The sequence below is a fragment of the Capricornis sumatraensis genome, chromosome 5 (assembly GCF_032405125.1).
Source record: "Capricornis sumatraensis isolate serow.1 chromosome 5, serow.2, whole genome shotgun sequence".
NCBI classification, from domain to species: Eukaryota; Metazoa; Chordata; class Mammalia; order Artiodactyla; family Bovidae; genus Capricornis; species Capricornis sumatraensis.
In genome coordinates this window covers 92,828,634-92,844,645 of record NC_091073.1, presented here as the reverse complement: position 1 = coordinate 92,844,645, position 16,012 = coordinate 92,828,634, and the positions used below count along the sequence as shown (strand labels likewise).

The window sequence follows — 16,012 nt, the reverse complement described above, 5'->3', positions numbered from 1 at the left end:
AAAATCTGGATAAGCTTGAGCTACAAGTGGTATTTGAGGCTTGAACTTAACAGAGTTTGAACACGCTGAAACTGCAAAGGGACTCCAGATGGAGGGAGTAGCAAGAAGGAAAGTACAGAGGAAGAGAGACAAAGGGCCTGCACAAAAGGTAACAGATGTTGCTTTGTAAGGCATAGATATCTTGAGATGGAGAAGTCCAGCAGGCAGTTAGAAATTTTTATAGAAATGTAGAACTAGGAATCTTCTGTGTTGAGGAGGTGATGGACAAAAAGGAGGAAAATATCTACAGAGAAAAGATGATACCAGAAGGTTTTAAAGATCACCTCAAAATTGAAGAAGGAGAGAAAATAATCAATAACAGATGAGGGAATAGGGAGGACAGGACAGTGTATCCAAGGACAAGGGTTTACAGGTGATGAACTGTGTAAGATGAGAACCAAGAACTAATGACTTCACCATAGCAGTTTCAAGAGAGGGAAGGGTTTTATGAGTAAATCAGTTTAGTGAAGGCAGCATTCTTCCTCAGACTGGATGCAGTCTCTGTGTCCTCTTGATGTCTCTCCCTAGGGACTCTTCAGCCAGGGTGAAGGGAGGCTTCCATCTCAAGAAAAGATGCCTGGATGGTTCAGCACGTTCAACTTTGATATACTCAACTGATTTACTCCTGTTGAGCTAAAAGAACACACTGATGCTAGATTTAGAGTCGTAGTAAATAATCAGGTGTGTGGAGCTCAATGTCTTTTAGTTCTGAAATACTAGTGTGGTCAGTTTTGATTGATTCAAGAGATAGGGGTAATGTGAGCTGATATAGTAGTGTACAACTGTAGGTATTTCATAATCTAAAAGATAGATTACATTCAGAACAGTACTGCATCTTTATTTTATTAAACCATCTTATTTTTTTCAAGTAGTTGAAAATAGGCTTTTGTTAATGTTTATTGTTAGTTTCTTTTGTAGGCTGCTCAGAAGTGACAGACACTTGAGTGGCACTCTTTTGCAGAGAAGCTTTTAAAAGATGAAAAACAAAAACTTCCCAACCTGGACTGTATATTTGGGGGTAGATTTTAAATTTTAGGTTAGTAATAAATGGAGTTCAAGAACACAAAAAATAAAGTAGGTTGCACCCTTAATGAGTGCAAAAAGACAAAAGCTAAATTTAAATTTTATTAAACAGAGGATTCTCAGAAACAGAGAAGCTACCTTTTGATGATATGTAAAACTGAAAAGAAAGTGTTCCTTTGAAAAGAATTTTCTTCCTATTTTGAAGATTTACAGTAGGGGGAGCTGTAGGAAGGAGAGAGATATTTCAAATCTAATTTTTCAAAACTCCATATGTACATTTAAAATTAGAATTATCAAGCAAAAATTATCATTTTATGTAATATCAGAAACTTCTGCAATAGGCATCTGGGGAAGTCTTTATTTTGGGAAGTATCAAGCATTACATTGGTTGCTTTGGCAGTGGTTATACTTGGAGATTTCATGCTCAGTTTTCTCCCAAACTTGTCAATCTCCTCCTCGTCTAGGGAAGGATAAAAAAGAGGCAGAGAAAAGTAAAAATGTTTCTACCATACTATTTTTTTAATTTTTTTCCTTCGGGACACAAAAGCCATGGAAGAAATGTGCTTCTCTAATACAAGTATATAGGGTGAGCAGACATTTTGGGGTGCTGGGGACAGTCATAATTGACACCTCGTAGCGCACTTTTAATTCTCAATTTTATTCCAATTTAGAGAACAAGTTTTATGTACACCTTACGTGTGTAGCAGTTCCTCCATATAGATTCAAGAGAAGTATGCCACAGATCTTTCTTAACTTACAATGGAATTAAGTCTCAATAAGCCCATTATAAGTTGAAAATATTGTTGAGTTGAAACCAAATTTAATAGATGTAACCTACTAAACTGCTGTTAAAGTGCTGCACTCAAACTCAGCAGTGGCCACAGGACTGGAAAAGATCAGTTTTCATCCCAATCACAAAGAAAAGTGAAGCCAGAGAATGTTCAAGCTATTACACAATTACACTCATCTCACACACTAGCAAAGTAATGCTCAAAATTCTCCAAGCCAGGCTTCAACAGTATGTGAACTGTGAACTTCCAGATGTTCAAACTGGATTTAGAAAAGGCAGAGGAAATTGGTAACATCCATTGGATCATAGAAAAAGCAAGAGAGTTCCAGAAAAGCATCTACTTCTGCTTTATTGATTACACCAAAGCTTTTGACTATGTGGATCTGTGGATCACAGCAAACTGTGGAAAATTCTTCAAGAGGTGGGAATACCAGACTACCTTACCTGCCTACTGAGAAATCTGTATGCAGGCCAAGAAGCAATAGTTAGAACTGGACATGGAACATTGGACTGGTTTCAAATTAGGAAAGGAGTAGGTCAAGGCTGTATATTGTCACCCTGCTTATTTAACTTGTATGCAGAGTACATCATGAGAAATACTGGGCTGGATGAAGCACAAACTGGAATCAAGATTGCCAGGAAAAATATCAATAACTTCAGATACGCAGATGACACCACTCTATGGCAGAAAGTGAAGAGGAACCTCTTGATGAAAGTGAAAGAGGAGAATGAAAAAGTTGGCTTAAAACTCATTATTCAAAAAATGAAGATCATGGCATCTGGTCCCATCACTTCATGGCAAGTAGGTAAGGAAACAATGGAAACAGTGACAGATTTTATCTTTTGGGGGCTCCAAAATCACTGCAGATGGTGACTGCAGCCATGAAATTAAAAGATGCTTGCTCCTTGGAAGAAAAGCTATGACCAATCTAGACAGTGTATGAAAAAGCAGAGCATTACTTTGCCGATAAAGGTTCATCTAGCCAAAGTTATTGTTTTTCCAATAGTCGTGTATGGATGTGAGAGTTGGACCATAAAGAAAGCTGAGCGCTGAAGAATTGATGTTTTTGAACTGTGGTGTTAGAGAATATTCATTGGAAGGACTGATGCTAAAGCTGAAGTTCCAATACTTTGGCCACCTGATGCAAAGAGCTGACTTTGGAAGAGACCCTGATGCTTGAAAGATTGAAGGCAGGAGGAGAAGGGGACAACAGAGGATGAGATGGTTGGATGGCATCACTGACTTGATGGACTTGAGTTGAGCAAGTTCCAGGAGTTGGTGATGGACAGGGAAGCCTGGTGTGCTGCAGCCCATGGGGTCACAGAGTCGGACATGACTGAGTGACTGAACGGAAATGTACTGAGCATCATAGCTTAGAGCAGCCTATCTTATACTCAGAACATGTACATTTGGCAAAATCAACTAACAAACTATTTTATAATAAAATGCTGAATATCTCATGAAATTTATTGAGATAAATAAAGTTCATCTCAGAAGGAAGGAAAAGAAAAAAATAGAATCTTTGTGTGGGGGCAGAATGGTGGTAAGTGTATGAGTCGTTTAGCCCTGTGATTGTGTGGTCAACTGGAAGCTGTGGCACTGCGGCTGTCCAGCATCACAAGAGAGAAAGTAGAACAAATCACTAGCCCCGGGAAAATATCAGAATTTAGAATCTGAAGTATGGTTTCCATTGGATGAATACTGCTTTTTCCTCACATAAAGTTGAAAAATCGTCGAACCTCTATAAGTCAGGAAATGTCTGCACTGAAAACAGAAGTTTCAGACTATGTTTTCAGGGGTCATTTCTATAGCTCATTATGAAAGAAGTTCCTCTGAATGTGAAGAGCACCCAAAACCCTAGCAAGCTTAGTGATCCCTCCTGAGTGTGAAGCTTCTTTTTGGTGTTGGTTCTGCAACTGCCATTGACCATTGATGATCATTCTTCTCTTCCTTTGGGGAGCAAGAGGGAGAGGACACTGCCTGAGTAAAGCAAAGAACAAAAAAAAGAAGTTTCAAAGTACTTTGTAATTAGCCTACAAACTGGAAGAATATGAAATTACAAAAAATGTAAAAGCAAAACAATAAAATTGGTGACATCAGTTGACATAATTTTATTTATTAACTTTATTCTTTATGAGAATTTAACAGCTGAGAAATAAGAGTAAGGTTTTTCATATTTTAAAATTTAATTAGAGAATTGTTAGTTATCTTTAATTAACAAATTTGTACTTTTTTACTCTTTCTCCTCATGAGAGGAAAGGCTTCATATAATCTTTGGTTCAAGTTAATGAGCACACTGAAATATTTCATTTATTTTTAAGAGAATGCTGAGATCAGCCCTGGGATTTCTTTGGAAGGACTGATGCTAAAGCTGAAACTCCAGTACTTTGGCCACCACATGCGAAGAGTTGACTCATTAGAAAAGACTCTGATGCTGGGAGGGATTGGGGGCAGGAGGAGAAGGGGACGACAGAGGATGAGATGGCTGGATGGCATCACTGACTCGATGGACGTGAGTCTGAGTGAATTCCAGGAGTTGGTGATGGACAGGAAGGCCTGGCGTGCTGCGATTCATGGGGTTGCAAATAGTCGGACATGACTGAGCGACTGAACTGACTGAACTGACTGAAAGTCCATTTATATAGAATACACCCAAATTGCTCTTCTGGATTAACTACCAAATTATCCCAAACCCCACTCAATTCCAATTAAATTTAAGAAGTAATTGTTTTGGAGACATAAATTGATGGAACAGAATAGAGAACCCAGAAATAAGCCCATACATATATAGTTAATTACTTTATGAGAAAGGAGTCAAGAATATACAATGGAGAAGGATAATTTCTTCAATAAATGGAGAACCAAACAGCCACATGCAAAGGAATGAAATTGGACCATTATCTTCTACTACGCACAAAAATTATCTCAGAATGGACTAAAGACTTGAAACCATAAAACTTCTAGAAGAAAACATAAGTGGTAAGCCTTGTGACATCTATCTTGGCAATGATTTGGGGGGATTTGATACTAAAAATAAAGGCAACAAATACAAAAATAAACAAGTAGAACTACATCAAACTAAAGCTTCTGTGCAGCAAAGGAAACTATCAACAAAATTAAAAGGTAACCTACTGAATGGGAGAAAATATTTGCAAATCATATTCTGGATCAATGGTCAATATTCAAAATATATAAAGAACTCGCACAACTCAGTGACAAAAAAACAAACAATCTGATTTTAAAATAGGCACAGGAGCTAAATAAACATTTTATGAAGGAGACATTAAGAAGACCATTAGGTACATGAAAAGATGCTCAATATCACAAATCATTAGGAAATGAAAATCAAACTAACAATGAAACCTGACACCTGTTAGAATGACTATTATTTAAAAGATAAGAAATAACAAGTGTTGGCAAGGGAGGAGATGTTCAAAAGGGAGCTTGGATACTAAATATGAAAGTGTAAATTGGTGTAGCCAATATGGAAAGCAGTATAGAGTTTACTCAAAAATTAAAAATAGGACTATCACATGATATAGCAATTCCATTTCTGGGTATTTATGTGAAGAAAACAAAAACACCTAACTTGAAAAGATATGTGCACTCCCATGTTCATTGAAGTACTATTTGCAATAGCCAAGATATGTAAACCCATTAATCGATAAATGGCTCAAGTAATGTGATACACACAAACATATGTCTATACAATGAAATATTATTTAGCTATACAAAGTGAAATCTTGCCATTTGCAACAACACAGATGGATCTTGAAGGGATTACATCAAGTAAAATAAATCAGACAGAGAAAGTCAAATATAATAGAAGCTTACTTGAATGAGGAATCTAAGAAAAACCAAGGTAATAGACACAGAGAACAGATAGGTGGTTGCCAGACTGGGCAGTGGGAGGGAGGAAGTGGGAGAAATCGGTAAAGGGAGTCAGAAGGTACAAACTGCCAGTCATGAAATAAATAATCCATGGAGGTGTAATGTACACAGTGACCATACTTAACAACACTGTATTGCATAACTGAAAGTTGCTAAGAGATTAAACCACAGAAGTTATCACAAGAAAAATTTTTGAAAACAGTGTATGGCGACAAGTAGTTAACTAGACTTAAGATGGACACCATCTGGCAATACAGTCACTGTCAAATCATTATGCTTTACACCTGAAACTAATATAATGTTCTATGTCAATTATTCCTCAATTTTTTTAAGTTTTAAAATATTTTTGAAGGTTTAATAAGATTTTTTTTCTAACACCTCAATATGAAAACAAAAACTGAATGAGAATATAAGTAAATGCCTAAATTCACCTCATGAGCCAACAAGGAACAGGTTATGAGTGGTTATGAGTGGTAAAGGAAAATGTGAAACTTATTCTTCAAGAGGATTAAATACACATAAAAAACAATGCTGGCGGGGCGGGATGAACATGGCGGCGCGTCGGGGCCAGGGGTTCCCGGTTGTGCTCTCAGGGCTCGCCATCGCAGCTGGGAATGCTCGTTTCGTGGGCTCCTGGGTCCCCGTCGATCGGCATCCAGCGAGCAGAGCGGAGGGCTGTGGACCACAGGCATTCTGAATTGGGATCCTTCTTGGGGGCACACGCATCACTCAGCCAAGATGGATTCCAGCGAAGTGGATCCTGGGAGGTTGGTAGGACCTCTGAACTGGAGCCTCCCATCTCCTGACCTCTCCAGAATTCTGTAGGTCATCCAGAGGACCCAAGACATAAGGTGGTTACTAATAGACTTCCCACAGTACTTCTTCATTCCACGTGGACTCCTTCAAGGGCAGTGAGCATCGCAGCTTCCCTTGAACTTCGTCTGGATTGAATGACAACAGGCTCAACTTTTCATTCACTTGTATGACTATGAGCAGTTTGACCAAGTTGAAGAAGATGACTCATTTGTAGTCTTCCTCATCAGCTCATTCCATCTACTGGCTTTAAAATCATTTAGTACAGAGCTCACCGTCTAGGTGTTCATCCAGTGTTTTGTTTGCTTATCATGCAGGATCATTTTAAAAGGAAAAGCATGTGTGTATGAGTTAGAGCTCTGACCCCAAGAGTCCATGTAGAAGCTTCCCCTGAGAAATGTATCGTTTTGGCACCAATGCTACTGAAATGTGTGAATGTGGCCTACCACGCGTCCCAATAAGTGTAAACAGCTTCACATGCTACTTATTTGAAACGACCAGTACTCATGACATTCCATTCATCTGAGGACTCAATATGGCCAACTTAGGCTGTGTTTGCCAAACAGACTTTGAAGCATTCTTCACACAGTCCTTCATCGACGCCAGTTTTCAGATCAAAGAAACCCTTGCTCCGTGAAGTTTGTGAACACATATACTCATGTTTTGTTTGAGATTTTAAAGTCATTCTTCAGTTTTGTTGGAGGAATGGTTCTGTATATGCCCCGTGGATCCCCAAATCCACTGATGTTCATGTGTCTTGGGGCTTCCGAGGTGGTTCTAGTGGTAAAGAACATGCGGAACATACCCATGCAGGAGACATAGGAGATATGGATTCGATCCCTGGGGCAGGAAGATCTCCTGAGGGAGAGCATGGCAACCCACTCCAGTATGCTTGCCTAGAGAATCTCATGGAGAGAGGAGCCTGGTGGGGCCTAGTCCATATGATCCCAAAGAGTTGGACACAATGTAAGTGACTTAGCACAGCACATGATTCATTGTCAGAGCTAATATAATGGAGATGACATGAAAAGAAGCACCACCGGGCGAAAGTCAATATTCATCACTTTTCAACTTTGGAATGTATTGATATTTTAGGTCCATATTTGTATGACTTGATAGTTGGCGAATCGATGCATATGAAGGCCTGATTGTGTTATATGTATGTTGAGGGAAGATATATTTTTATGTGGTTTGACATATGGGTCCCATTTCATTCGTAGACATCTGCATACTCATCACTTATCATCATTTGTTTTGAAAAGACCATTGTTTGGAAAGGTTGTTGTCTAACCATGAAAGATGCTTGAATTCTTGGGCTCCATAGAGGAAGAATTCAACCCGGGGCCAGTGATGAGGCTTGATCACTCAGAGCTTTTGTGTCGCAACGTTTTATGAAAGTATAAAAGAGAGAAAGCTTCTGACATAGACGTCAGAAGGGGGCAGAAAGAGTGCCCCCTACTCATCTTTAGCTGCATGTTATCTAGCTACTAGCAGTCTACTCATTAGAGAAAGGAATGGCAGCAGACCCCTCACCCACAAGACATATGGAGATGACCGTGGCACCAGGTGAGTCATCCTGGGCCATAAAATGATTGATATGAGCAGATAGATAGCTTCATTCACATAGATCAGGAGAACCATGTATGAGTAAAGCATATTGGTTTGTCAAGTCAGTTCTGAGCCTTTGGGCAGAACCTACTTGAAGATAGAGTCTAGGGTAAATACATAGTACATTCACATAGCTTAAGGCATACCTTTCCATAAGAAAAATGCCTTGGTCAGCTCAAAGTATGAGAAAAGTGAAGTTCAGGTGGAACCAGGTGTCATTATAGCAACACAGAATTGTAAGAGAAAACCTCTTTTTAAATTTGTATCGAGAAGAGGAAAGAAGAGAACAGCTTGTTTCCTCCTGCCTCGGAAGTGACAGATAACAACTGTCTGACACTTGCACCCCGTCTCCTCCCTTTGGAGACCCCTGGCCTTCCTGGCTGTTACCCTCTCAGTTTCATTCATTGAGTGTTTTCTGCCTTGTGAAACATTGGGCATAGCAGTATGTGTTTATTTAGGGGTATTTCATCCAATTTCATGTAAATGCATATGTGAATTAGAAAGTTTGACATGCTGTTGCTTTGTATACCGATTGGGAAATGTGAGCCTCCAGGTTTAATTTAGTTTTTCATGTTCATTTTAGGGGTACAAAGAAAAATAATATGACTGCTAAGATCAGCTTTCGTATTTTTTGCCAAATATGAATTGAGATCACATCGATCGGAGATGAGTCTGTGCATGAAAGCCCTAATAACTAATGTTAATTGACTTCACTACCATGGGATGTTTTCCTATCTATTGAGGATTTACTTCATGTATTTCGATTTTAACTTTCTGTCTTACAGCCTTGTTTGTAGATCAAAGCTATTTGAAATTGTCATCTGGTTTTCAATGGCTTGTGAGGTTATTCATGAGTGGTTTATGAAACCGAATGGAGTGTATGTAGCCATACTTTGTTGTCATTCTATGAATTTGAAGAATGTCTGAAGAATGTCTGCAGTTATGCCTTAAAGATTCATGCAATTGATGTCCAATATTTATCTCAATAGACTTGCTTTCAATGTGTAGTTTCCTATGCGTACGTCTCTCCTTATGGATTTGGGTAGAACTTGTATTGGAACACTGAAAAATCTGTGATATCAACCGTGCTGACCTTCTTTCTGGTGGTCATCATTAAGATTTTCACGCTCACTGTCACTTTGCGCGATGTGATGGATCCTAGCGGAAACAGGTGCTGTTCATCCTACTTTTGTGAAGATTGAACTCATCGTAGAAAGTGGAATGTGTTGAAATATTTATGGTATAAATATATCTTGTGTATATAATTACCCAGAAAAAAAAAAAAACAATGCTGGCTAATAAACTATGTTTCAAAATGACATTGAAATTTCAAACGGATGCATATTACACTGGAAGAAATTTTTTTTAATGTAGAGAAACAGAGTGACTTCAAAATAATTAAATCATACAGATGATAGAATTGTTTGACTTTTTAAGTACCAAAAGAAAAGAAACTTCTATTTTTACTTTATAAGGAATTTGTGTACCAAACAAATGTGTTCAGAAAAAAATTCATATTGGAATTGAAGTCAAGGAAAACCAGGTTTAAAATGCAAGACATTCATTATAGATAAATGTGTCATAACAAAAAGAATGAAAACATAGAGCTGATATGAATAAATTAAAAAATGGCAACAAAAATGTTAACAAAAGGATTCATAATTCCCTTTCAAAGTATTGTATTTTTCCAAATATCTAGAGAAAAGAGTTTGCTGATAAAAGAGTAAGGGATTAAAAATATTTGCTAAAATGCAGCTAAGAAAATAAGTGATTTTTTTCTTGCCTTTTAATAAAAAGATTACAGAAAATGTGCAATTAAGAAATAACATCTTTACATAAGGCTGTGAGGGAAAGGAAGAGAAGAGAATACATTGAATGTGAATCAAAGAAAAGTGGCAGCACTTTAACAATATGAATGAAGTTTGGAATTAGCCTACTTATGTATTTAGAGTTAACTAATAAATGTGGATACCTCATATGCAGATGACACCACCCTTATGGCAGAAAGTGAAGAGGAATTAAAAAGCCTCTTGATGAAAGTAAAAGAGGAGAGTGAAAAAGTTGGCTTAAAGCTCAACATTCAGAAAACGAAGATCATGGCATCTGGTCCCATCACTTCAAATAGATGGGAAAACAGTGAAAACAGTGTCAGACTTTATTTTGGGGGGCTCCAAAATCACTGCAGATGGTGACTGCAGCCATGAAATTAAAAGACGCTTGCTCCTTGGAAGGAAAGTTATGACCAACCTAGATAGCATATTGAAAAGCAGAGACACTACTTTGCCAACAAAGGTCCGTCTAGTCAAGGCTATGATTTTTCCAGTGGTCATGTATGGATGTGAGAGTTTGACTGTGAAGAAAGCTGAGCACCAAAGAATTGATGCTTTTGAACTGTGGTGTTGGAGAAGACTCTTGAGAGTCCCTTGGACTGCAAGGAGATCCAACCAGTCCATTCTAAAGATCAGTCCTGGGTGTTCATTGGAAGGACTGATGCTAAAGCTGAAACTCCAGTACTTTGGCCACCTCATGCGAAGAGTTGACTCACTGGAAAAGACTCTGATGCTGGGAGGGATTGGGGGCAGGAGGAGAAGGGGATGACAGAGGATGAGATGGCTGGATGTCATCACCAACTTGATGGACGTGAGTTTTGGTGAACTCTGGGAGTTGGTGATGGAGAGGGAGGCCTGGTGTGCTGCAATTCATGGGGTTGCAAAGAGTCGGACACGACTGAGCGGCTGAACTGACTGACTGACATCTCTGAATGACTGTAAGTCTCTTACAAGTCTGCTCGCTTCCACTCCTGAATTCTCCAGTCTAGTTGCAACATGGCAACGACAGTGTCCTCTTACAACCCTAAGTCAGATCATACCCCTACAGTGCTTAAAGCTCTTCAGTGATGCCCCATATGCCTCAGTGTAAAACTTAAGGTTTTTTTGATCCTGGAAGGCTCTACATGATTGGGACACAGTTACCTACCTCTCTGACTTCCTCTCCTGACTCTCCCCAGGATCACTCTCTAGTCACACAGGCACTCGTGGAGTCATTACAACAGACCCGTCAAGTGTCTTCCTCAGAGCCTTCACTCCAGCAGCAATTCTCAAGGGATGCCCCAGGAATCTCTGTAAGTTTCAAGGACCCTTTCATGGGATGTAAAATGTCAACTACAGAACAAAAACTCAACAAACTTGAAGAGTGTAAAAGAGGCCCAAGACCAAAACGTTGAGAGTCCCTTTCCAGCTTGAAGGGCTCTTCCCTCACAAATCTTCTGGGATCAGTCCCACACGTCCCTCAAGACTTTGCCTGTTCTTCCCTCTCCCAGTGAGCCCTACCCTGACCACCTCCTCTAAATCCTAGACTTCTGAATCTCCCTTAGGTTTTCTCATTTCCTCTGTTATTTTTTTAATTCATTTCTTTTTAATAAAAGGATAATTGCTTTACAGTATTGTGTTGGTTTCTACCAACCATCAACATGAATCAGCCATAGGTTACCCATTTCCCATCCCACTTGAACATCCCTCCCACCCCCTGACTCCTCCCACCAGGACATGGTAACACCTAGAGGGGAAGGAAATCTTTGAAAGAATTTGTATATGTAATTATACGCTCCGCTTTGGGAATGACACTCACCACTTCCATTACAACTCATTACTCATTAGCTAGAACTAATCACATGGCCCCACCCAACCAAAACAGGGCCCAGAAAGTAGACTTCTACCATTTACCTGAAGGAAAAAAGCTGGAAATATTTCATGACTAGAACTATAGTACACAGTGAATTGCATTTCAAAATTGGTAAAAATTTAGTAACCAAGATTAATAAAATTTCCTGTGAAATTAGTTCAGAATACACAATGATTGTAGAAATATTTATGCTAATTTTGTTATAAATAATACGTGGTTTGTTATTGACTTATATAGCATAAAATAGGTTAATATATATTATATTCATCATAATGAACTTTATTAATGATTTGGCCTTGGGAGCATTCATTTGTTACCCACATCTTTCCTTCCTTCCTTCCTTCCTTCCTTCCTAGTTCCCTTTCCTACTTTCTTTCTTCCTTCTGTTCTTTTTCCCTTCCCTCTTCTTCCTTTCAGGAAATATTTCTTGAACTCTTCTATGTACAGCTAATGGTACTGGATTATGAAGATACAACAGTGAATAGACAGGATTTCTGCCCCTACGAAGCTTCTGGTCTGCTGACAACAAACAGGCAAGCAGAATTTTAAAATGAAAATAGTAATGGATCGTGATAAATGTTATAATGGAGATAAACATTTGATAAAGAATGAGAAGGATAGTCAGGAAAGTCTGAAGAGGTATTGGAGATGAGATCTGTGGACTGTGAGGCAGCTAGTCTTGCAAAGATCCAGAGAAAGAGAATTCCAGACACAAAGAACATGACTGAGAAATAGCAGAGTCCCGTAAGGTCTGAGCTGTGGGAGGGAGGAGGAGAGTGGAGAAAGATGAAGTTAGACAGCCAGGCAGAGAACAACCCATGCAGGGCTTTGCTGATGAAGTGATGGGTTTTGGTTTTATTCCAAGATCAATGGAAAGTCATCAAAGGTTTTAAGCAAGGAATTGATGGAGTTACTTTTATGTTTTTAAAAGATTACATTGACTTCTGGAGGAAATACAGAATGGATGAGGGAATCTCCTAATAAGGAAATGCAGAAATCCAATTGGTTTTCATTAAATTTATATAATGAAGAAAGGGAGAAAGAAACATTCAACATATATTTAACAAGAAAACCAACAAGATTTCCTGCTGGATTAGATGTGGAGGTAAAAGAAAAGGGAAAACTTATTAAGCACTTATTTTGAGTACTGTGTTCATTATTTTATATAAAGAGGAAGCTCATAATTTTGAGTTATATTATGTCATATATATTATATACATTTCATGTATGCAATATATACATTTTACATGCATGCATGCATATATATGTTTATTTATGAAGGTATTTATTATCATAAGTAAATTATGTAGAATGTAATTGCTTTATCCTTAAATACTTTGGTTTTCAATTTGAATCCCCTACATCTGAATAGGAAAAACTTTAATGATCCAGTTCCATTAAAATTAATCTGATCCAACATCTTTTAAAGTATAATGTTTTTTTCTATAGAGTATAAGTCTTATTTGATCTTCTTCTTTCTTCTATCTCTTCCCTAAGGATGAGGATGATGTCCTTTCATGCAGGGGTACATCCTGGAGTGTAAAGTCAAGTGGGCCTTAGGAAGCATTACAATGAACAAAGCTAGTGGAGGTAATGGAATTACAGTTGAGCTATTTCAAATTCTAAAAGAACATGCTGCTACAGTGCTGTACTCAATATGTCAGCAAATTTGGAAAACTCAGCAGTGGCCACAGGACTGAAAAACGTCAGTTTTCGTTTCAATCCCAAAGAAAGGCAATGCCAGAGAATGTTCAAACTACCACACAATTGCACTCATCTTACATGCTAGCAAGGTAATGCTCAAAATCTTTCAAGTTAAGCTTCAACAGTCCGTGAACTGAGAACTTCCAAATGTACAAACTGGATTTAGAAAAAACAGAGGAACCAGAGATAAAATTGCCAACATCCGTTGGATCACAGAAAAAACAAAGGATTTCCAGAAAAACATCTACCTCTGCTTCATTGACTATGCTAAAGCCTTTGACTGTGCAGATCATGACAAACTGTGAAAAATTCTGAAAGAGGTGGGAATACCAGACCACCTGACCTGCCTCCTGATAAATCTGTATGCAGGTCAAGAAGCAACGGTTAGAACTGGATATGGAACATCCACAACTGATTCAATATTGGGAAAGGAGTAGGTCAAGGCTGTATATTGTCACCCTGCTTATTTAACTGATATGCAGAGAACATCATGAGAAATGCCAAGCCAGATGAAGCACAAGCTGGAGTCAAGACTGCGGGGAGAAATATCAATAACCTCAGATATGCAGATGACACCACCCTTACGGCAGAAAGTGAAGAGGAACTAAAGAGCCTCTTGATGAAGGTGAAACAGGAGAGTGAAAAAGCTGATTTAAAACTCAACATTCAAAAAACTGAGATCATAGCATCCAGTCCCATCCCTACATGGCAAATAGATGGGGAAACAATGGAAACAGTGACAGACCTTATTTTCTTGGATTCCAAAATCTCTGTGGACAGTGACTCTAGCCAGGAAATTAAAAGACGCTTTCTCCTTGGAAGGAAAGGTATGACAAATCTAGACAGCATATTAAAAAGCAGAGGCGTGATTTTGTCCACAAAGGTCCATATAGTCAAAGATATCATTTTTCCAGTAGTCATGTAGGGATGTGAGAGTTGGACCATAAAGAAAGCTGAGTGCCGGAGAATTGATGCTTTCAAACTGTGGTGCTGGAGAAGACTCTTGAGAGTCCCTTGGACAGCAAGGAAATCAAACCAGTCAATCCCACAGGAAATCAACCCTGAATATTCATTGGAAGGACTGATGTTGAAGCTGAAACTCCAATACTTTGGCCACCTGATGCAAAGAGTCAACTCACTGGAAAAGACCCTGAAAAGATTGAGGCAGAAGGATAAGGGGACGACAGAGTATAGGATAGTTGGATAACATAATTGACTCAATGACATGAGTTTCAGCAAACTCCAGGAGACAGTGAAGGACAGGGAAGCCTGTTGTGCTGCAGTCCATGGGATGTCAAAGAGCCAGACATGACTGAGCAATTGAACAATGTGGGAGCAACTTAAACAACCTCATCTCAGCAGGGAAAGATCAGGGGTCTTGAGTGTCATGTCCTTTGCCTCTTCTGGCTTCATTGGAATTTCTTACTCCATCAGGATACTGCTGAAAGCTCTCCAGCCTGATGTTCAATTTCTTGGGGTCAGTTTATCCCATATAAGCTCAAAGGCAACACAGGAAACCTAAAGCTCCAGGCCTTCCTCCTCCTGACCTTGGTTCATTCTCAGGTTGGAATATGACCGCCCACGTGTTTGCTTCCTCAGAAACACAGATGGAGAGTAGAGAGTGAAAGTGAACCTCTCCACTCTTGGTGTTCCTCTCACTTAAAGAATGCTCAGATCTAGGCCAGAGCCACAACCCAGAGAGGGGAAAATGTGGAGAATCCTCTCTCTTTACTCTCTTACTCTTCTCTTCTTCCCATAATTAACCTTCATTTGAAAGTGGTGAATTTTACCCTAGAGAGGGCCTGGCTGTTGTCACAGGTAGAAGGGGTAAGATCTCTCCATCACTGATGAACTGCTAAGCTGAGTCCTACAAGTTTATAAGGCTGTCATCCTATTACATGATCAAATGTGTATGTCAGAAGCAGAATTTTAATTTATTCTATTTGTATTCCTCATATAATAAACTTTAGATTCAGCCTTCACAGATGGAAACTCTCAATACCAAGGTAAAATCATGAATTCAGAAAAGTCAAAAAGAAAATTATATTATTTATTTTTAAAAGTACTCAAAATAGATTTATTATCTAATTTAACCAATCCTCACATCAACCTTCTAAGATTGATACTCTTCTTGATCCTATTTAGAAAAGAGATAACTCATGCTCACCAAGATTATGTAACACAAATTATAAAATGACCTCATTGGGATTTCAACCAATTCTATCTACCAAGGTCAAACTAAAATTCCTTTTCTTGAAATTTTTGTGGGTTAATCCTTGCAAAGAGAAGAAAATGAAAGAATTAAAGTTAAGGATTCCAACACAATATGTAATACAGATGCATGCTTAGTACATGCTTAGTCACGTCAGTGGTGTCTGACTTTCTGCGACCCTATGGACCATGGCCTGCCAGGCTCCTCTATCTGTGGGATTCTCCAGGCAAGAATACTGGAGTGGGTTTCC

At 38.8% G+C, this 16,012-nt stretch overlaps 1 non-coding gene across 1 annotated transcript; it reads left to right on the top strand.

The window, feature by feature from the left end:
- The first annotated feature begins 3,633 nt into the window (after window positions 1-3,633).
- LOC138080500 (small nucleolar RNA U3) lies at window positions 3,634-3,839 on the top strand. The gene has a single exon (XR_011144963.1). It is a non-coding gene; the product is annotated as a small nucleolar RNA U3 (small nucleolar RNA).
- Window positions 3,840-16,012: the final 12,173 nt, after the last annotated feature.